General features: G+C 37.3%; 1 pseudogene; it reads left to right on the top strand.

Annotated features, from left to right (window-relative positions):
- Window positions 1–2878: 2878 nt before the first annotated feature.
- LOC110636819 (G-type lectin S-receptor-like serine/threonine-protein kinase At4g27290) overlaps window positions 2879–22941 on the top strand; it is a 62714-nt pseudogene continuing 42651 nt past the window's right edge.

Below are 22941 nucleotides of genomic sequence, written 5' to 3'. Positions count from 1 at the left end.
CTTTCAATACTTGTATGTACCTAATAGATACCCTCTTTTGTTCTAACGCATTCCATAAGACCTCTCTTGGAACACTATCATAAGCCTTCTCCAAATCAATAAAAACCATGTGTAGATCTTTCTTCCCATCTCTATATTTCTCCATCAAGCTTCTAATGAGAAAGATCACTTCCATAGTTGAACGACTGAGCATGAAACCAAATTGATTGAGAGAGATAGAAGTATCATGACTTAGTCGATGCTCCACAACTCTCTCCCACAACTTCATAGTATGGCTCATGAGTTTAATTCCCCTATAGTTTGAGCAACTCAGATGTCTCCTTATTTTTAAAAATAGGTACTAAAATACTCTTCCTCCATTCATCGTGCATTTTCTTTGAGTTTAGAATCTTATTAAGTAATTTAGTTAACCATGCCACTCCCATATCTCCCAAATACTTCCACACTTCAATTGGTATTTCATCTGGTCCATGTGCTTTACCTACTTTCATTCTCTTAAGTGCTTCCTTTACTTCTAAAGATCTAATCCTTCTAGTATAATTTACATTCTTTTCTATTGTTCTATAATCTATATTCACGCTATTACCATTTTGACTATTATTAAAGAGATCATTAAAATAATTTCTTCATCTTTTTTTAATGTCCTCATCTTTCACCAACACTTATCCTTCTTTATCCTTAATGCACCTAACTTGGTTGAGATCTTGACATTTCCTTTCTCTCCTCCTTGCTAATCTATAAATATCTTTCTCCCCTTCTTTAGTTCCAAGTTTCTCATATAACTTTTCAAAGGCTGTGCTCTTGCTTGGCTAATCGCCTTTTTGCCTCTTTCTTTGCTATCTTGTACTGTTCATATGCCTCATTATTATCACATTTAGGTAATTTCTTATACCATTCCCTTTTTCTTTTCACCGCCTTTTGTACTTCCTCATTCCACCACCATCTCTCTTTGAGGGTGGTCCATGTCCTTAGACTCCCCAAGTACTTTTCTAGCTACTTCTCTAATCTTTGATGCCATCCTGTATCCACATATCATTGGCCTCCATATCTAGCTTCCATACTTGCACTCAAGAAGCTCATTTTTGAACTTCACTTGCTTTACTCCTTTGAACTCCCACCACTTTGTTCGAGCTACACTATTTCTTCTGACCTTACTTGAATTGTTCCTAAACTTGACATCCAAGACCACCAACCTATGTTGACTTGTTAAAGCCTCTCCTGAAATGACATTGCAATCCTTGCATAGAGCTCTATTTGTCTTCTGGTTAAGAGGAAGTCGATTTGGCTTCTATGTTGCCCACTTTTGAAAGTCACTAAATGTGACTCTCTTTTTATAAAGTAGGTATTTGCTAGTATTAGGTCGTATGCCATAGCAAAATCCATGATGCTTTTTCCCTCCTCATTTCGACTGCCAAAACCAAGACCTCCATGAACATTCTCATAACCTTGCCTATCACTTCCTACATGTCCATTCAAATCTCCACCAATGAAAACATTCTCTTCATTCGGTATGCTTTGCATTAAATCATCCATATCTTCCCAAAACCTTTGTTTACTCTCACTGTCTAGTCCTATTTGTGGGGCATAAGCACTAACTATATTTATTGTTTCTCCGTCTAGTACTAGCTTTACTAGTAGAATTCTATCTCCTACTCTTTCACACTACTCTGCGTCTTTCAATGTCCTGTCTATGATTATACCCACTCCGTTCTTGTTTCTCTCCTTTCAGGTAAACCACAATTTATACCCTGAATTACCCACTTCCTTACTTTTCTCTCCTACCCATTTTGTCTCCTGAATGCAAGCAATATTCACCCTTCTCCTTTCCAAGGTATCCACAAGCTCCATTAATTTTCCTATAAGTGATCCAACATTCCAAGTACCAACCCTGATCCTCCTCCTATCTTGCTCCTTCCTAATTGGTCTCCTTCTATGATATCTTCTATTATTTTCTATGTCTATCTTGTGTTCTGTTCCACTATTTGTTCTATTATCTGTCTTATGGACTAACTTCTTTACCCACACCCGTCCATGATGTGGGAACCCTTGCTCACTTAACACCACACCCGGGCGCCGGCATGGCGCGTCGCTTTCGGTGAACGCCCTACACCCTTGCATATTTATCACTATACCCGGGCTCCAATGTAGCGTGTCGTTAGTAGAGGACGCCCCAACGTTTATATCATTTGAATCCATATCATAGGGTGTGACGAAATTTTTACGCTGGTTGTCACCTACCGCAACCCTCCTCCTTTATCCGGGCTTGGGACCGGCTAAGCACAAACTACTTAGGCGGAGTTGTATTGTATAAAAAGAGTAAAAAATTAAAAAAAAAAGTAAAGAAAAGAAAAGAAAAGAAAAGAACCTACACATCAATGGAGTCAACAGTCAAAGTCATCGAATAACCTACACGTCAATAAAAGACGTATTGAAATTTCTCACCTCATCATTTTCAACAGCTTTCATTCGAAAACAATTTTTGGTTTTATCATTCTCAACATTAAAATAAAAATGAAGTTTAATTATATATATATACACTTAAAATTTTGCTTTAAATGAAAAAAAAAAAAACACAATTACAATAAGGCAAGGCAAGCTAACCCAATGAAGCATTTTTTTTACTTCTCATAAAATGCAACTTTTTTGCTTCTTTGGTTTTTTTTAAGGGAAAGTAATACCTTTATGAATTTGGTCCCTCTAATTGTGACCTGTGGTGTCGGATTGCGAAGACCAACAGTGTTCTCTGTCACATTCATTTTGTTTAATGTTGTTCACATTTTAGTTCAGGCATTGATGAGGTTTAAGATTTTACTGCTTTTTCTAATGGCTATTTTAACATCCTGCCATTCAAATTGCAAAGGAACAGCAGGAAAAATCAATGGAAGGCTCCTTCACACTTCTTATTCTTTGCTCCCTTTTATTGCTAATTATAACAGTATCCATTGCAGCTGACACCATTACTATAACTCAATCTATTAAAGATGGAGAGAGCATAGTCTCAACTGATGAAAGCTTTAGATTAGGATTTTTTAGCCCAGGCAACACCAAAAATCTATACTTGGGTATATGCTACAGCTAAGTATCTGTCCTGACCGTAGTTTGGGTTGCTAACAGACAAATCCCCCTCGCCTATTCATCAGGTGTTCTGAAGATTACTGAGCAAGGATTAGTACTTGTCAATCACAATGAAACCATAATTTGGTCTTCCAACTCCACGGGATCTGTGAGGAATGTTGCCCAGCTTTTGAATTCAGGAAACCTTGTAGTAAAAGATGAGGATAACCTCAAGATTATTTGTATGTAATTTTGATTATCCATGTCATACCTTCCTTCCAGGGATGAAGCTTGGATGGAATAGAGTAATAGGCCTGGATCGCTACATATCGTCATGGAAGACACCTGATGATCCTGCTCGAGGTAATTTTACGTGTGGATTTGATCCTGCTGGTTATCCTGAGATGATTGTGAAATAGAACTCAGTTGAGCATTTTCGAGTTGGACCATGGAACGGTCTTAGGTTTAGTGGATTTCCTGCGTTAAAGCCAAACCCCTATACACATATGAGTTTGTTCTCAATGAAAAGGAAGTGCATTACCTTTTTCAGCTTTGTGACAACTCACTTCATTCAAGGTTGGTGATAAATCAGAATGGAATTCTCCAGCGCTTCACTTGGATCGAGCGAACACGAAACTGGGAGCTTTATCTTACTTTGCAAATTGATAATTGTGATCGTTATGCCTTGTGTGGTGCATATGGTAGCTGCAATATTAAGGACTCTCCGGTGTGTAGTTGCTTGAAAGGATTTGTTCCAAAAGTTCCAAAAGAGTGGGACATATTCGATTGGTCAAGTGGTTGTGTTAGAAAGACTCCACTGAATTGCTCTGGAGATGGATTTCGTAAGTACTCTGCCGTGAAGTTGCCACGGACGCGAAAATCCTGGTTTGATAGTGTTAGCATAATTACAGCACTTAGCATGATTATAGGAGATTTGTGTAGTATAATTACAGCAATTAGCATGATTATAGGAGATTTATAGCATAATTATAGTAATTATTATTCTTGTCTAAATTAGCTCATATTCTCATGTATAAATAGATGTAATATTTCTGTAAATAATACACAGACAAATACACAATCATTTCCTTCATTACTTGTATTCTTTCTTCTAACATGGTATCAGAGCCGTTATTTCTAGTTTCTGGGATCTCTCTTCTCTCTGTACAACCTGTTCTGGTTCATTTTTTCATTCTTGTTATTATACCATTTTTTTTGCTCCTCATCTTGTTATCAATAGAGAAATCTGATATTTGAAAACCTATTACAATTGCTCTTGCAACTACTCTATCCTCACATCAGAAATCTGACAATCAACTCTGTAAGAATTGTAATCAAATTGGTCATGCTTTTGCATATTGTCCTACTATAGAATGCAGATATTGTCATGGTTACGGTCATATTCTTGCACATTGTTCCACACGCCCTCCAAGACCAAAAGGAGGGCATTCTAAATTCAAGAATGTCTCAAAGCCTGGATCTTCCTCTGTTGCTGCTACAGAGGGTTCTATTGCTATCACCATGAGTGATCTTGAGGCACTATTCAAACAGGTTATCTCTTCTAATTCTCCTACTGCTATGTCTGCCACTCCGGGTAATTCTTATTGGCTTTTTGACTCTGCATGTTGTAATCATATGATCACTAATCTTAAATTCTTGTCTTTTGCAAAATCTGTATCTTCCTTACCACCAATCCATACTGCAAATGGTACTAAAATGAACATCACACATACTGGTCATGTGTCTACCTCAAATCTTCATCTCCTTGACACCTATTATATCCCTAATTTGGCACTCAATCTTATTTTTGTTGGTCAGTTGTGTGAAAAAGGACTAAATGTTATTTTTTCCTCCCCATGGTGTCCAGGTATAGGATCCACAAACGGGACAGATTCTTGGGGAGGGTCGCAGAGTGGGTCGATTATTTGAGCTTGCATCTTTACATCTTCCTTAGAGATTTGTGTCTACAGCTACAATATCTAATTCCTCCATTCACCAATGGCATCTTCTTCTTGGTCTTATTTCTGCTAGTAAAATTCAACCTTTAATTTCTCGTGGATTATTAGGATCTACTAAGTTTGAGTCATTTAATTGTTTAAATTGTCAGCTTGCAAAATAGCCTGCATTATCTTTTTCTCATAATAATACTACTTCAGACACTTCTTTTGGTTTAATTCATTATGACATTTGGGGTCCTTCTCCTATTTCTTCAATGAATGGTTTTCATTATTTTATGATATTTATTGATGATTATTCTCGGTTTACTTGGTTATATTTTTTGAAACATCGATATGAGTTATCACAAATTTACATCACATTCGCAAAAATGATTAAAACTTAGTTCTCTTGTGACATTAAAATTCTCCGAACAGACAATGCTATGGAATATCGGGATTCTTCTTTACTTCAGTTTCTTAGTCAATAAGGCACTATTGTTCAACGTTCTTGTCCTCACACCTCTCAACAGAATGGGCAAGCTGAACGCAAGCATCGCCATATTCTTGATTTTGTACGTATTCTTCTTCTTTCTGCCTCATGTCCAGAAAAATTTTGGGGAGAAGCAGCTCTTCATGCTGTTTATATTATTAACCGTCTTCCTACCTTGGTTCTTCATAATTTATCTCCTTTTGAAAAGTTGTTTATACAACCTCCTGACTATTCCATACTTAAACCTTTTGGATGTGTTTCTTTTGTTCTTTTACAACCTCATGAGCATACCAAATTAGAACCTTGTGCTTGTCTATGTTGTTTTCTTGGTTATGGCATTGAACACAAAGGGTAACGTTGTTGGGATCTTATTTTTAATAAGTTATGCATCTCTTGTCATGTTACCTTTTAAGACAATACTATGTTCTCTTCTCTTTTCAAATTTCATCACTTTGTCAATACTGACTCTCTATTTTTCACTGACTCCTCCAAAGAGCTGTTTCCAAGTTCTGATCCAGATGATTATGATGTGCTCAATATTAGCCCAACTACACCTGCCCCTATTGAATCTGCACCAGTTGTTGATCCAGTACCTGTGCCTGCATCTCCTCCTAGCACTACTCTTCATCGTTCTACCCGTGTAAGAGAAACTCCTCATTATCTTTCTGATTTTCACTGTTAGTCTACTATTGTAACCCTTCATGAGCCTCGTTCTTATCGTGAGGCAAGTACTGACCCTCTTTGGCGAAAGCAGTGGATCGATTTAACTTCAGGCTTTAGAGAAAACTCATACTTGGGATTTAGTTGATCTTCCACCAAACAAGACCCCTATTGGTTGCAAATGGATTTACAAAATCAAGACCCTTTCTGATGGAACTATTGAATGCTACAAAGCTCGCTTAGTAGCCAAAGGGTACACTCAAGAGTATGGTATCGACTATGAAGAAACTTTTGCTCCAATGGTCCGATTAACATCTATTCGCAGTCTCTTAGCTATTGCTGCAGTTCATAAATGGAAACTTTTCCAGATGGATGTCAAAATTGCTTTTCTTCATGGTGATTTAATAGAAGAGGTTTATATGCATCCTCCTCCTGGTTATCATTCTCCTCATAAGGTTTGCAAACTTCGGCGAGCCTTATATGGATTAAAACAAGCTCCTAGGGCCTGGTTTGCCAAATTTAGTTCCACTCTTGCTCAACTTGGTTTTCTCTCTAGTCCACATGATTCTGCATTATTCACTCGTCGAACTAACAGTGGTATTGTTGTTCTGTTGCTTTATGTTGATGATATGATAATAACAGGAGATGATTCATCTGGTATTTTAGAGTTACAACATTATCTCAATCAGCATTTTGAAATGAAAGACCTGGGTTCTCTCAGATATTTTTTAGGTCTTGAAGTCTCTCAAAATTTTGATGGCTATTATCTATCTCAAGCCAAGTATGCATCCGACTTACTTTCTCGAGCAGGCATCACTGATAGCAAAACAATATCAACCCCATTGAAGCTCAATTGCAAACTTACACCTCTTGATGGCACTCCTCTTGATGATCCTACTATATATCGACAGCTTGTCGGGAGTCTTATTTATCTCACAGTTACTCGACCTGATATTTCATATGCTGTTCATCTAGTCAGCCAGTTTATGTTTACTCCTCACTCAACTCATTTCTCTGCAGTACTTCGAATCCTTCGTTATATCAAGGGCACTCTTTTTCATGGTTTGCACTTTTCCGCTATCTCCTCCCTAGTATTATCTAGTTACTCTGATGCTGATTGGGCTGGTGATCTGACAGATCAGCGCTCTACAACTGGTTATTGTTTCTTCTTGGGTAATTCTCTTATCTCTTGGTGTAGCAAAAAGTAAACTGCTCTTGCACGTTCTAGCACAAAATCTAAATATCGTGCTCTTGCTAATGCTACATCTGAATTACTTTGGTTACGGTGGTTATTAACTGATTTGGGTGTCACTCATTCTTCTGCCACAATGCTTCATTTCATTAATAGAAGTGCCATACAGATTTCTCATAATGATGTATTTCATGAGCATACCAAACATATCGAAATTGATTGTCATTTTGTATGTCATCATGTTGCTCATGGCACCATATGTTTGATTCCTGTCTCCTCTGTCAGCCAAACCGCTGATATATTCACCAAAACGCATCCTCCCGCTCGCTTTCAGGATCTCTTAAGCAAACTCAAGTTGACACATGTGCTACCACCTTGAGTTTGAGGGGGGGTGTTAGCATAATTACAGCAATTAGCATGATTATAGGAGATTTGTATAGCATAATTACAGCAATTAGCATGATTATAAGAGATTTGTATAGCATAATTACAACAATTAGCATGATTATAGAAGATTTATAGCATAATTATAGCAATTATTATTCTTGTCTAAATTAGCTCATATTCTCATGTATAAATAGATGTGATATCTCTATAAATAATACACAGACAAATACATAATTCTTTCCTTCATTACTTGTATTCTTTCTTCTAACAGACAGGAGTATCAATCTCGAGAAATGCAGAATCATGTGCATGAAGAATTGCTCCTGTACAGCCTATTCAAATTTGGACATTAGGAATGGAGGAAGTGGGTGCCGTCTGTGGTTTAATGACCTGATTGATATTAGAGAATATGATGAGAATGGCCAAGATATTTATACAAGGATGGCTGCGTCAGAACTAGGTATGAAGTTATCCTCATGCCTAAAACACTAATACTTGATTTTGATATTCTAATAAGTTGTCAATATGTCATATAATGGGTAATTTAACCACCTAAATGATCGTGTTGATCCTAATAACCGAAGCCAAAAAGGCAGTGAGAAAAGCACAGTAAGAACACAAATTTTTATTTCTTAGTCAGCAAGCTAATTGTATATGATATGCAGAGTAACACCTCTATGATAATATATTGTGTGTATTTGTTAAATTCTTGTGCATGACAGTATAACTTTGCACACATAGCCTAGTACATCACTTAGACCTTCACGCAGCAAATAATGAACTAATTTGGTTAGCATAAAGCACGATTAGTTACCTCCAAGGTCTAACACTAGCGACTTCAAAGTTAGATTGGTCCTCTAATTAATCTGTATCTAAGGGTGATCCATCTTGGTAATAAAATGGACCAGATACATATGAAAATATGTTGTTTTTAAAATGAATTTGGTAGTTATGGTGTAGGGATCTAGCACTTTTTTCTAGACAATGAATCGAAAAACAAACCTGTTTTTTATTTCTAACTCCCAGTTTTTTCCGCTTGTGACTGCCTTATGTGTAGACAATGACATGAGGATTAAGAGTAAATCCAATGTGAGGACCATTGTAAGCTCTGTGTTATCTATAGGGATTCTGTTCCTGGTGCTAGCTATATTCTTGTATGTTTGGAAAAAGAAGTAGGGCAAAGCCACTAAGGTCCTGTTTGGTATTGCTGTTGAAACTGCTGTTAAAAAAACCACTTTTTTAAATATACTAGTTAGAGAGTGTTAAAAAATAATTAAAAATTAAATTTGATCAGTTTTAGTTATAAGAACACTAAAATAACAAAATAACTTTTTTCAAACTGTTTTTCTCAACAGCATCTAAAATGATACTTTTATTCAGAAAAGCAGTTTTAGGCTCTGAAACTCAATGCCAAACAGGGCTTAAGTTATTCACTCATTGAAATTCTAACTCCCAAATTATGGAAGATGCATGGGCTTAGCAATATAAAAGAATCATGAATTAGTAAAGGCTAGATTATACTGGAAATCATAAGGAAAATAAGAGAAATGATGATAACTAGTTTTTCTCCTATAAATTTTTATTCATTCTGGCTCCACTTTGCAGGAAAAAAAGCTGGCATTGTGGAAGGAAATGCAGATGACAAGGGACAAAAAGAAGATCTAGAATTACTACTGTTTGATTTTGGAACCATTGTTTGTGCAACTAATAACTTCTCTGTCACCAATATACTCGGAGAAGGAGGCGTTGGACCTGTTAGAATAATGCTTTTGGACTGCACATAACCTTGTTTTACTAATTCAAAATTTGAATATTTTCTTGTCAATAATTAGTTCCTATTCTTTAGGAAATTGTTAGTCTTACTTGAGATTTTGTGGATCACATAATTAGCAGCTAGGACTTAGAATTTTTTATTGAATTTCTGTTATTCCAAGTTCTATATATGTAAGCTTGATGAATCAAATAAAATATATCTTCTGCTGCTATATTTCTCTGCTGCTATATTCTATTATTCTCTTCCATATATACCAACAATTGGTATCAGAGCTTCATTCTTGAGGGACCTATGAGAGAAACCTCTGTGAGTGTTTTTTAGGTGAGTTGAAAGCTACCAAACACCACACTTCAACACCAGAATGTCAAGCACTGAAGGAGAATCAAGTTTCTCGGCAATGGCACCACCAGTCTTCAATGGTGAAAATTATCAAATCTGGGTAGTACGAATGGAAGCCTACCTAGATGCTTTGGATCTATGGGAGGCAGTTGAAGAAGACTAAAAAGTTCCTACACTACTCGGCAATCCAACTGTGGCCCAAATCAAGATTCACAAGGAAAGAAAAACTAGAAAATCTAAGGCAAAGGGGTGCCTATTTGCAGCAGTTTCATCAACAATCTTCACTCGAATCATGTCTCTAAAGTCAGCCAAAGCCATATGGGATTATCTCAAAGCAGAATATGAAGGAGATGATCGAATCAAAGGCATACAGGTGCTGAATCTCATTAGAGACTTTGAATTGCAGAAAATAAAGGACTGAGAAACCATCAAAGAGTACTCTGAAAGGCTTTTGAATATAGCGAACGGAGTGAGATTACTTGGTTCTGAGTTTAAAGACTCCTGTATTGTTGAAAAAATTATGGTTACAGTGCCTGAAAGATTTAAGGCTACCATAATCACTTTGGAAAACACAAGGATCTATCTAACATCACCTTGGTAGAGTTGCTAAATTCCTTATAGGCACAAAAACAACGAAGGGTTATAAGAGAAGAAGGCTTTATTGAGGAAGCCTTACAAGCCAAACATGAAGATGGTGGGAGAAACAAATAGAAGAAGAACAAGAAGAATTAGAAAGCAAACAGAGAAGGTGCTATCAGTAATAATAGCAAGAGAAAAGCAGGAAGTTTGAAGGGAAAGTATCCTCCTTGTAAGCATTGGAACAAGCTAAGTCATTCTCCTTTCAAATGCTGGAAAAGACCTGACGCTAAGTGCACCAAGTGCAACCAATTTGGGCACGAAGCTATTATTTGCAAGAACCAAAGCCAGCAGTAAGAAGCAGATGCTCATATTGCTAATGAAGAGGAGGAAGATCAGCTCTTTGTTGCAACTTGTTTTTCCATCAATATTTCAAGCGAGTCTTCGCTGATCGATAGTGGATGCACCAATCACATGACCAATGATAAAAAGCTCTTTAAGGAACTGAAGCCCTCTAAAATTTCAAAGGTCAGGATAGGTCATGGCGGTTATATTCAAGCAAAAGGAATAGGAACCATTGCCATTGCAAAACATTCAGGTACTAAAACTATTTCTGATGTGTTATATGTACCTGACCTAGACCAGAACCTATTAAGTGTTTGTTAGCTACTAGAAAAGGGTTTCAAGGTGTTTTTTGAAGATAATCACTGCTTGATCAAGGATGCTACAAGTCAAGATTTGGTTAAAATAAAAATGAGAGGCAAAAGTTTCTCATTAGATCCAGCTCAGGAGGAGCAGTTAGTTTTTTCAGCGAAAGAAAATGTTGCTGCGTTATGGCATGAAAGACTTGGACACTACCATTATCAAGGGCTTATCAAAATGCAGAAATCTGAAATGGTAAGAGACTTGCCCAATTTTAAAGTGATTTCTACAGATTGTCGTGCTTGTCAATATGGGAAGCAAAGCAAACTTCCATTCCCAACATCCAATTAGAGAGCCACAAAAAAATTGCAGCTGATCCACACTGATGTAGGAGGGCCTCAAAGAACTTCTTCACTTAAAGGTAGTCGTTATTACATTATTTTTGTAGACGATCTAACCCGAATGTGCTGGATTTATTTTCTAAAATTCAAATTAAAGGTTGGGAACACTTTCTGGAATTTTAAAGCAAAGGTGGAAAATGAAAGTGGTTGTAAAATTCAGACTTTAAGGTCTGATAATAGCAAGGAGTACACTTCACATCAGTTCAATTTATTTTGTGAGGTAGCAGGAATTGAACGTCAACTTATAGCTCCTTATACTCCAGAACAAAATGGAGTTAGTGAGAGAAAAAAACATATTTATTATGGAGATGGCTAGATGCATGTTGCATGAAAAGAATTTACTAAAGAAATTTTAGGCAGAGGCAGCAAACACAGCGGTGTTTCTGCAAAATAGACTCCCCACAAAGGCAATGAAGAATAAAAATCCTTTTGAAGCATGGTATGGGTACAAACCTCCAATGAATTTTTTTAAAGTGTTTGGTTGTCTTTGTTTTACCTATGTTCCACAGGTTAAACGAGATAAACTAGACAAAAAGGCTGTTACAGGAATTTTCATTGGATATAGTACAGTTTCTAAGGCGTATAAAGTCTTCCAACCTGAAACTGAAACTATAACTATCAGCAGAGATGTGCATTTCATTGAAAATGAAGAGTGGGATTAGGAAGACTCAAAGACTTCCATGCAAAAAACAAGGTCATGGCTAGATGAAAGGGAGGATTATCCACCAGTTAGAGGCACTCGATTGCTCTCTGACATATGCCAGAGATGCAATGTTGCCATATGCGAGCCTGTTGACCATGAAGAAGCTCTCAAAGACCCTAGGTGGAAAAATGCAATGAAGGAGGAGCTGTTTATGATTGAAAAGAACAAAACTTGGGAGCTTGTTGACAAACCCCAAGGCAGAAAGGTAATTGGGGTGAAATGGGTGTTTAAAACTAAGCTAAATGCTGATGGTTCAATTAACAAGCATAAAGCAAGGCTTGTAGTTAAGGGGTATGCACAGATTTTTGGTGTTGATTATTCTAACACATTTGCGCCAGTTGCTAGGCTTGACACAATCAGGCTACTTCTTGCTATATCTGCACAACTTGGCTAGAAAGTGCATCAAATGGATGTTAAATCAGCATTCCTTAATGGAATTCTAGAAGAAAAAATTTATATCAAGCAACCCAAAGGTTTTGTTGTGGAAGGCAAAGAAGACAAGGTCTATAGACTACACAAAGCCCTTTATGGCCTAAAATAGGCCCCAAGAGCCTGGTATAGTCAAATAGACAATTACTTGCTTGGTCTTAGCTTTGAAAAAAGCTTTTCATAATCCACGCTTTATGTTAAACATAATAGCAATGGGATACTTGTTGTTTCTTGTAGGAGGGGGGCGTGAGGCGAAATATCATCCATTAAAATTATATAAAATGCACCAAGTAATACCCAGGAAAGATGGTGGAGTCACAATGTTCTCACTTAAGTACCACCTCCTTAGACAGTATTCCCTAGACATGCACTTCATACAATCCTAATAGAATCAAACCACTGGTAAGTACCGTCTTCTCATAACACAACCATAGTACTAAGGATTTATGCCACAAAGGCATAGATAGACAGGAGTCGCCACCCGGGTAATAATTGGGACATATTCAGTGTTTCTTCCGAGGGTCATGGATGGCAACTTACTCCTTGCAGAGTTTCCACAACTATCATTACCATAGCCCAATGTCTAGGTTCGGGATAGTGGGCACGTAAGGGGAAGGTGTTAGGCACCCCTTACGCCTGGTCTAACATCGTTGATTCGAGTGCCAGTCCTCTACTAATGTTTTTAGAAGTTTTGTTTATTATTCCTTTATTAAACTTTATCCTAAAAAATGCAATTCTAATCCTACACACGCAAGTAATTCACAAAAGGATTATTGTTTACACACAATTTTCATACACAAGTAATTCCTATCTATGGGGTTGCTAATTATTTAAATAATATTTACTAGATGACTAAAATTAATTTATTATTGAGAATTTAATTTACAAATAAATTCAATTTCAAATAACCCTACGTTTCTATTTAACCTAATTAATTAATTTTCACCAAGTTACCCTAAGGATAATTGAACTAAGTTAATTATGTACATGTGTAATTTATTCTAATATCACATAAGGCCCAAACAATCACAACCTAATAAAAATTTCTATCATGCAAATTTATTTTATAATTACCAAATGTTAAATTAAATTTATTTTACATGCCAATGTTAGTTTAATTTACAAATAAGATTAATTTTAATTTATAAAGTATTTATTTAAATTAATTACATGCAAAAGTCAGTTAAATTAAAAACAAAGTAAATTTTAATTTACCAAATAAAAATTCTATTATTACTACAATTTCATGCCAATGGTTATTCGAGGAGTTTAGAGCTACTTACCTGTTGGTAAATACAGTTGCCATTGAGGCAAGCTACCCTTAAAAAAGGTCTTCTCTTCTAGTATGACAATGATATCCCTGGCTTACTTCCGTTTAGCTCCACATAAGCTCCACGCAAATGCCCTTTTTGGTACTTACCTTAGGGCTACTTACCAATTTTGTTTGTAATAAAAATAAAGAAACTAAAGAAACTAAAGAAAATAAAAGAAATAAAGAAAATATTAATAACAATTTACATTGGATTCTAACTTTAGTCTCCTAAAGGGTTAAGATTCCTAATTTGTTACAACTACCTAATGGTCTAAGTCTTCTAACATGATCCAAACACTTCATAACACTTCTTGAATTAAAAGAATACAGAAAAATAGATCAAATATCAATTAAAACCCAAGAAAATACAAGAACATGCATAAATATACAATTTCCAAATTCTAACAGATTAACGGTAGCAAGAAATCCGATTTTTTAAAAATAGTTAGACATGCCTAAAAATCATAAACAAAATTACAGAAGACAGCCTACATATCATACAAGATCATAAAATTTATAAATCAAACAAAACTCTAGCCGAATGGTCTACATAAATCGTAACTTTTCTAAGTGACAGAATCATACTATTTTTTTGTAAAATTTATAACTCATTAACCACAATAGATATGAATGCAAAACCAATTGGAAAAGATTCATAAGATTCTGAAATTAATTTTAGACACTAGATTTACACAAAAATATTAAGAAACAGGAGAGATATGGGCTCCATAAGTCGGGTATCCTGTAAATTGGATTTTACAGGAACCCTAAATTTAAATAGCCATAACTTACAAAATATTAAAACTTTTGTTGTCCCAAAATAGTCCAAGAGGGGGGGTGAATTGGACTTTACAATTTTTCGGCCCTTGCTTGTAGCCTAATGAAAAATTGTGGTTTTGTTCAACTAGGTGCTCCTTTATATATAATGACAGTAATATGTATTTCAATAATGTGTCCCTAAATTGCAATTCAAGCTTCAATCAATATTTATACCGATTTTTAACATAACATATATCTCAAAATATTCAAATAAATTCTCAACCTACTCAATATATCCTCAAGTATATCAACTCAATCTATTCAATTAACACTCAATATCATGCATAGAAATTAAATTACACAAAAGTAAAGAGATTAAGGTTAGAGAGATCAAACACAATGATTTTTATAGTGGTTCGGCTTAACTAGCCTACATCCACTCTCTCAAAGAGCCTTCTTTGAGTCTTCTTGTCACACCTTATCCCTCTGTAAGGCATAACATGATCCCGTAGAATACCTAACGAACTACCGAACTTCACCTACCGATAACCCATTAAGTACCCTACAAGGGATTTTAAAACAATTTTCTTACTTTTGATAGGCATTAAAACATTTAATTAAAGTAGAAAACTAGTTAAAATTTTTTTTGTCCATTTTATTTTTCAGCAAATTTTATAGAAATTTTGGCAGAGTGCCGTCTATATTTTGAGAAACAAGTTCTTCAAATACCTGAAAAAAAGCACTTTTACTAATTTTTCTCAACAACTTCTTCAACTCCACAACATAACCAACCAATTTCTCAAGTTTCAAAATTCAACAATCATCATTTCTCAATTTTCAAAAATTCAGTAAACAACAAAATACTATCAATCAATTTCATTCAAATTAAAATAAAATATTTTGTCGACACCATATTTTGGCCGATCACCGAAGTCAATGAATTTTGAAAATCGACCCTTAACTGACATTCCTCAGTTACAAGTAACCTGATAAGGAAATAAACCGATCCTGTATCTAGTCAAATGTTTTCCGATCTCCCGATAAAGGAGAGCACATTAATATCAAGTCTCCACGCCATCCAATCTCATTTTTGATCTCTCACCAGAGAGATCAAACCAATGTCCAGTCTTCATGTCGTTCAACCTCAGTCCCAATCTCTCAAGACAATATCAAGTCTCCACGCCAGTCAATCACATTTTCGATCTCTCGTTAAAGGAAATCAAATTAATGTCAGGTCTTTGTGCCGTCCAGTCTTATTTCCGATCTCCCCTTTATAAACATTGTGGAAAATTGTTTAATAAAGTTAAGGTCGTAGTCCAACTTAATGGTGTTTTCGAGCTTAGGACGTTAAATCAAGTTTCCAATTTTAATGACCTAAAGTTCTATCCATTGTTTATTCTCGGCTTAGGCCGATCTCATGCTTACAATGTTTTTCCGACCTCTCATACATAGATTAATAATCGATTTTAAGTTTGGTGTTCTAACATGTTCGAACAATCAAGTGCTTGTACAATTTAGATACTTTTCGATCTCATCAAGTCATTGAACAAAAGAGAGAATTTCATTTCATTTCAAAGTAAAAAAAATACAAGTCATTTGGCTGGAGGATCACCCCCAGCCTGTTCTACATTTTGCTTGCCCTCTTTATCTCCCTCAGCTTCCTCCTCACTCTCCTCTTCTTCTTGAGGAGCCAGGTCCACCATCTAAGAGAAGTCCTCCTCAGGATAACGCCTCCTAAGCTCGGCCAAAAGGTCATCGTGGGCATTCACGTAAGCACCGGCCTCCCTCATCACTGCCTCTTCTTCTTTCACTCTAAGTTCTTCAGTGAGGCGAGCAACGTCAGCAGTTTGGAGCGCCTGAGCTTCTCCGAGCTCATGAGCCTGCTTAGCCAATTTCTCCTCATAGGATTTCATCCGACCCTCAATTTCGGCTCTATAGTCCTGGGCGAATGAAAGTTGAGCTCGGGCAGAAGCTGCATCCTGAACCACCTTCAGGATCTCTTGCCTCAGATGATGAGCCTTTTCCCTGATGATGTATTGGTTTGCCAAGCTCTCCATGCTTAAACTCATCGTCTGGGCCAGGAGATCGTCGATGCTGCCTGGGGTCAACCTATGCCGATCCTCCTGGAGGCAAATGGAAGCCCCCAGAACCTTAGCTAAAGCCGGGTTCTCCCGAACAGAGCAGTTCTTCTCCAAAGAATGAATGAGGACCTGGGCACCGCGGGAAAGAGTCCTCACAGCAGGTTGGGAAGGTCCCCCTTCCGCACTTGAAGCAGCTGGAGGAGGTTGTGGCTCTTCTTGTCGAGGAGGAGACTGAGTTACTTCTATTTCAAGGATCAACGGTCCCGAGGGTAGGGACGAGCCTCCCGGCACCTCTCCTGAATCATGCCTTGGCGTCTGTGAGGCCTCGGCGAGCTTTATTTCCCACACCTTCCTGGAGACCTCCCTCTTACGTTTTCGGCTCTCTTTGGAAGCATCTTTGCCCGCCATACCTGCATAAAGAAAAGTCAGTGAGTTCGCTAAGGCCTAGAGATTAGAGATATAGAAAGTACCAGGGCTGAGGTCAGAGAGCTGAAGCTCGTATTCTTCGTCGGTAACCAGCCACATCATCCAATGATGCAGTTCGGCCATCACCGCATCTAAGCAGGAGAACTTCTGAGTGGCCGCCTGATCCTTTAGCTCCATTACCATGGCACTCTCATCCCTATTCAGGGCAACATGCTTCGGAAGTGGCGGGACCAGATCTGAGCCACCGAGACATGGTGAAATTTCAGGACGTCCTTGAAGAAGTCATCAAGGGAAAACTGAAGTCCGACTTTTAATTGCTCTTCGTACACCATGATCGCATCATTTTCCTCGAAAAAGTGATCGACTCTGAGATCGCCATGGCATCTGATTAACTCGAAGGAGTCAGTTCGAAGGTTGTATTCTTGACTAATGGATTGCAGATCGGTTTCCTGGAGGACCGATGGTAACTCGTCCACCGGGAGATTTTCTCTACTTGAGGAAGATGTCTACCTTGATTGAGCTGCTCGACCATGAACTAAAGCGGAAGTCGTTGGAGGTTTAGATCGCTCACCTGGTCCGACCACTTCAATGTCATCCGATGACCACGAGACCTGGACGAAAGGGGGGTTCTTCGCTCTCTGACCCTCGGCGCCACTCATTTTCAAAGAAATAAAAAGGTTTAAGAAAGAGGAGGATTAAAGTCCTTACCGGAGTGTGATCAGTGCCGGAAGAACTTGAAGAAATGAGAGAATTTTGGAATCGCTCGCGAAGTGCTGAAAATAACATAAGGGAGCAACCGACTGACCCTTCCCCTATTTATACCCGTCTGAGCATTCAATGCTCACAGTGTCCCAAGCGACGCATCGGTTAGCGGAATCCGCTTGCTTTTCTAACACGTCGCAGGAAGATTCTAGAAATACCATAAATAAAATAAGAAGAGATCGACTAATCAAGATTGTAGGATTAAGGCGGATGTTCGGAGTTATAGTTCGGCTAAGGGTAGTTCAGTTAGGAACCCGATCAGATATGCACATTAGAGATCGAAAAATAACCAATGCAATAATTAAATGATAACTGACAAATAAAACTTCATTCTATTTCCAAAATGACAGATTACATCATTTGGGCGATCTCAAGAGATCGGATTTCATCATTAAGATCCTTTAAAGGTCAGATTACATCATTTGGGTGATCTCTAGAGATCAACACTACATCCTAGTAAGAACCTATGTCAAAGCCTAGTCTTGTAGCTGAATCAAAAGATGTGCTATAGGCACCGGATGGATGTACAGCTCAGATGGAGTGACTATGACTCTCATGATGATGAGGAGTCATCGTCAATGTCATCGACCAGAACCGAGCTGCAGTCGGGACGCCCGATGTGGCGAGGAGCCAAATGAACTTCAAAAGGCAGTCACCTATGTTAAGAGGGAAATTAGCAGTCTTCTAGCTCGAAATCGGTTTACCGATTATATCGATAGATTGACCCGAGATCGGTATGATCGATATTTTCGATTTTGATCTGTAAATTAGTCTGGTTCTCTCACTATCATTGGATGTGGTTATCATGATTTTCTGATTACTGGGGTCGTAAATTTTCAGTCGGGAAGCAAAGAGAATAGTCTGAAAAAGATAAAAAATGGTCACCATGGCTAGAATGTTATCGGAGAAACTTGGACAAGAGAAGTGAAAATGGGAAGAGAAGAAATGGAATGTGGGGGAGATTCCCCGCTGAGGCATATATATAGGGGACCTGAGCATTTATTACTGGCGAAAACCGAAGCGAACGCATAGGTAACCGAAGAATTAAATGCTTTGACCAGGGTAGATCGGATAAAAGGGAAGGTTCTAGAATGGGAAAGATCGGGAGAGGGCCTCGATATGAGAGATCGAAAAAGAGTCGTGACTAAGAGAACGGAAGGAATGGAGATCGAAAAGGAAGACAAAAGACTTCCAATAACTTCCTTCATAATCAGAGCCGAGGTAGTTAAAGCGTTGCAGGCAGGATCAAATCTTCACTGCACTCTTCATTTGCAGAATCGCCCGCAATGCTGACAGACGCCAGGACAGTCATGACAGTCCTATGCTCCTCAATCTCCACCATTGATCTCACTTGTAAGGATAAACCCGGAGCCTTTGGATCGAAAAGTGGACGACAGGACCAGCGCCTTTTGTTCCCGGCCTTTGGATCCATCTTGATAGGAAGATCCTGAGCCGTTGGATCGGAAAAAAAGAAAGGACAAATATTCTGAATAGGATCTCAACCATCCATTTTGATTCTCTTCAATTCTCAGGCATCAGATCGTGCCCTTTTAAATCTAAACCTTCCATCTCCCCAGAAGAGATCCTGACCCTGCATTAGGAGCACCCGTTCCCTATAAATACCTGCATGCAATATTGTTGAAGGAGGATGACGGACAAAAAAGGGTGGTGGTGATTATAGTGGAAGGACTCTGAAAATTAATTCAGTCTTGCTACTTTGAGCTTACATAAAATCGAGAAACTCCAGGAACTAGTTTTCTTGAGTATCTCCTTTGATAGAGTTTACGAACCTTGAAATTCTTCATTTTCAATTTGTTCATCACTCTGCTATTACCATTTTCGTTCGGTTTCGTCAGTATCACCCCCCCCCCCCCCCCCAAAATCTCAACTCATTATTCTGTTCAGCTTGATCTTATTCTGACCCGGCTTCCGTCGCTTTGGTTCTACCGCGTTCTCCCAATCTCAAAGTAAGCATTGGTCCTTATACCACCAGCCTTCAACGCAGTAATCTTTGTAGCTCCAGAGTTAGTTCAATAGTCTCAATCTTCCACAGGCAAGTGTTTTAACTGCCATTTTGTTGAATGCCCTTGTCTATCTTCTCTAGCTTTCCTTTTAAAAATTTCTTCTATGTTCAGTTACATTAAAATCCCAAAACAGTTGCAGTAAATTGTTATTTTGTTGAATATCCTCGGTTGGTTTTCTCCAGTTTTTTTTTTAAAAGGTTTCTTTCATATCCAGTTTTAGAACAAGTTGTCTAGGCCAGTAGTCATTTCTTGTATCTTCTCTTATTGTTATTTGCAAATCTCTTTTATCATTATCTGGTTCTTAGTTTCTTTAATAGCAGATGTTCATCCCGTAGGCAACTTGTAACTATTCAAAAGAACGTAGGCATGGGTATTTCGATATAAGAGTTTTCAAAATAAATAAAAATAACAAAAAGAAAGTTGTAACAAAAGGTCAAATGGTGGGTTAAACCAAATAAGTCTAGAGGTCGGGCTATGGAGCTAGCCCAGAGGATAATGTAATAAATTGAGAATCCGATAAGTTCGGATTCCTAGCGAGTAACCAAAGAGATCGGACTAAAGAGTTCTGAGAAGGCGATCACATAAGAGATTGGCAAAAAGTTCGGTCCAGTATCCCCTTTCTAGTTATAAGGCATCAGTGGGTTAAGAGAAGCCTCCGGCGCCAGGACCCTTCGTCTAAGGTCCTTACAATATGTGATTGTAACAAATACTAAAAGAGATCGGAGGAGAGTTCTTATCCGATTCTCAACCAAAAATTTTAATAAATATGTGGAGATCGGAGGAAAGTTCTTATCTGAGATTCCTCACGCTTAACTCTAAATTAAGTACTAAAAGAGATCGGAGGAGAGTTCTTATCCGATTCTCAACCAAAATTTTAATAAATATGTAGAGATCGGAGGAGAGTTCTTATCCGAGATTCCTCATGCTTAACTCTAAATTAAGTACTAAAAGAGATAGAAGGAGAGTTCTTATTCTATTCTCAACCAAAATTTTAATAAATATGTGGAGATCGAAGGAGAGTTCTTATCCGAGGTTCCTCACGCTTAACTCTAAATTAAATACTAAAAGAGATCGGAGGAGAGTTCTTATCCGATTCTCAACCAAAAATTTAATAAATATGAGGAGGTCGGAGGAGAGTTCTTATGTGAGGTTCCTCACTTAAACTTTAAACAGATTACCCTAAGGGATCAGGAGAAGTTTTTACTCGAATTCTCTTAAATCCAAACTAAAATATCACAATATACAAAGTAACCCTCTAAATAAAGAACCACTACACAACACCGACTCACTAAGAGTCATCTCATGTACTTATGTGTTCGGGTAACCCGAACCAGTGAAAAATCAAATATTCCTTTTTATCTAAAGGATTAACATTATCATTCTAACCCCCAAATTACCCTATCAATTTATGAAAGAGCATAGCATTAAATCTGTTTACTCTCATTGTGGGACGAGGTGGGGTGCCTAACACCTTCTCCGCCCGTATATGGACCCCAAACCTAGAATCTCTATTTTTGAAGTGGTTTCTTTTAATTTATCTTCACAAATGGTTTTCTTTAATTTTCCTAAAAATTAAAGTGGCGACTCCTCACATTTCCCACTTAAGTGAAGAGCTTTCGTCCGGGAGACCGCAAAATATCTTGTGACATATTTCCCTTCATATTTCATTAAGGATAAAACAATTTATATACATCATTACAAAAATTTACATTAAAAGAAATTCAAACTAAAATTTATTACAAACTTTATACAAACTTTGTACAAGCTGCTCAAGACCAATTTTACATGTCCATACATTTATGTACATTACATACATCAAAATAAATTTATACAGTCAGGGTACAAAATATACCCAATATAACTTCAAGGTAAGTCACTCCACAATCCTCAGCAGCTCACTCTGCTGCTCCTCTAGTCTCTAAATCTGCGACAGCAATAACAGCCATCGCTGAGTACTAGGACTCAGTGGTGCACAACATACTAAAATATTCTTTATGCAGACTTTAAATCACATTTATTCAAAAATTAAACTGAACATGAGAATTAAATACAAAACATGAATTATGAGATTTTAATCTAATAATTTTATTTCGAAGTATCAAAACGTTCATAAAACCCATAGTTATATCATGCCATTCGAAACAAATATAATCTCAATAGCCAGAGGCTAGGGAAAAGTCATATCACAAGGCTAGCTAGCTCAAATATATGGATATCCATTCAATTTCTTCTTCTACTGGCACACACCTCAACACTTCAGCCAGAGAAGGAATCAAAATTCGAAACTGATTACCCCCACTAGTCATGCTAGTGAGGTGTTCAAATATATGGTTATGACACTGTGGTTTCAAAACTTATCTTAACAATTTACTAAACATTGTCATTTCAAATATACACAAATAACTTTCAACAATTTAAATCAAAAGCATCATAATAATGTCACAATTCAATATTTCACATTATTCAAAACAATATGCAGAAGATAATTTACAAAAATTATACGTTGTGCACAAACCTCAAGCGAGTCACCTCTTGGCCTTGACTCGATTCTTCGGGTTCTTTCCCAGTGTTCTTTTCCACTGAAACACACAGTTTCACAGTGTTTCAGTATCATAACTTAGCATAAATCTAAAAATAAATTTAAATTCACTTTTACCTAGCTCTAATGTGCTAAACTTGATGTTTTTTAAATTTTGTGTTTCGGGATTACTATTCACTATACTATTCAAGTCAAATTGTCGACTTTCTAAGGCTTAATAGGTATGGGAATTCCAACTTCACCCACATACCATATTTTGGTCACTAAATTTGTTGGTTTTGGTTGTTTACTCAAATTCTAAGTCTTTTAGGCAAATTTGCAAATTTTCAGTTTTGATGTCTGAAGTTGCACTGTTCCATTAGTCATTTTACTGTTAGAATTTGGCAAAACTTTCTTCAAAGAAAATGTTTCCTACTGTCTTAAGTTTATTCTCCTTTTTGAATCACTCCAATTG

Source organism: Hevea brasiliensis, chromosome 4 (assembly GCF_030052815.1).
Source record: "Hevea brasiliensis isolate MT/VB/25A 57/8 chromosome 4, ASM3005281v1, whole genome shotgun sequence".
Lineage (NCBI taxonomy): Eukaryota > Viridiplantae > Streptophyta > Magnoliopsida > Malpighiales > Euphorbiaceae > Hevea > Hevea brasiliensis.
This window is presented reverse-complemented; position numbering and strand designations above follow the sequence as displayed.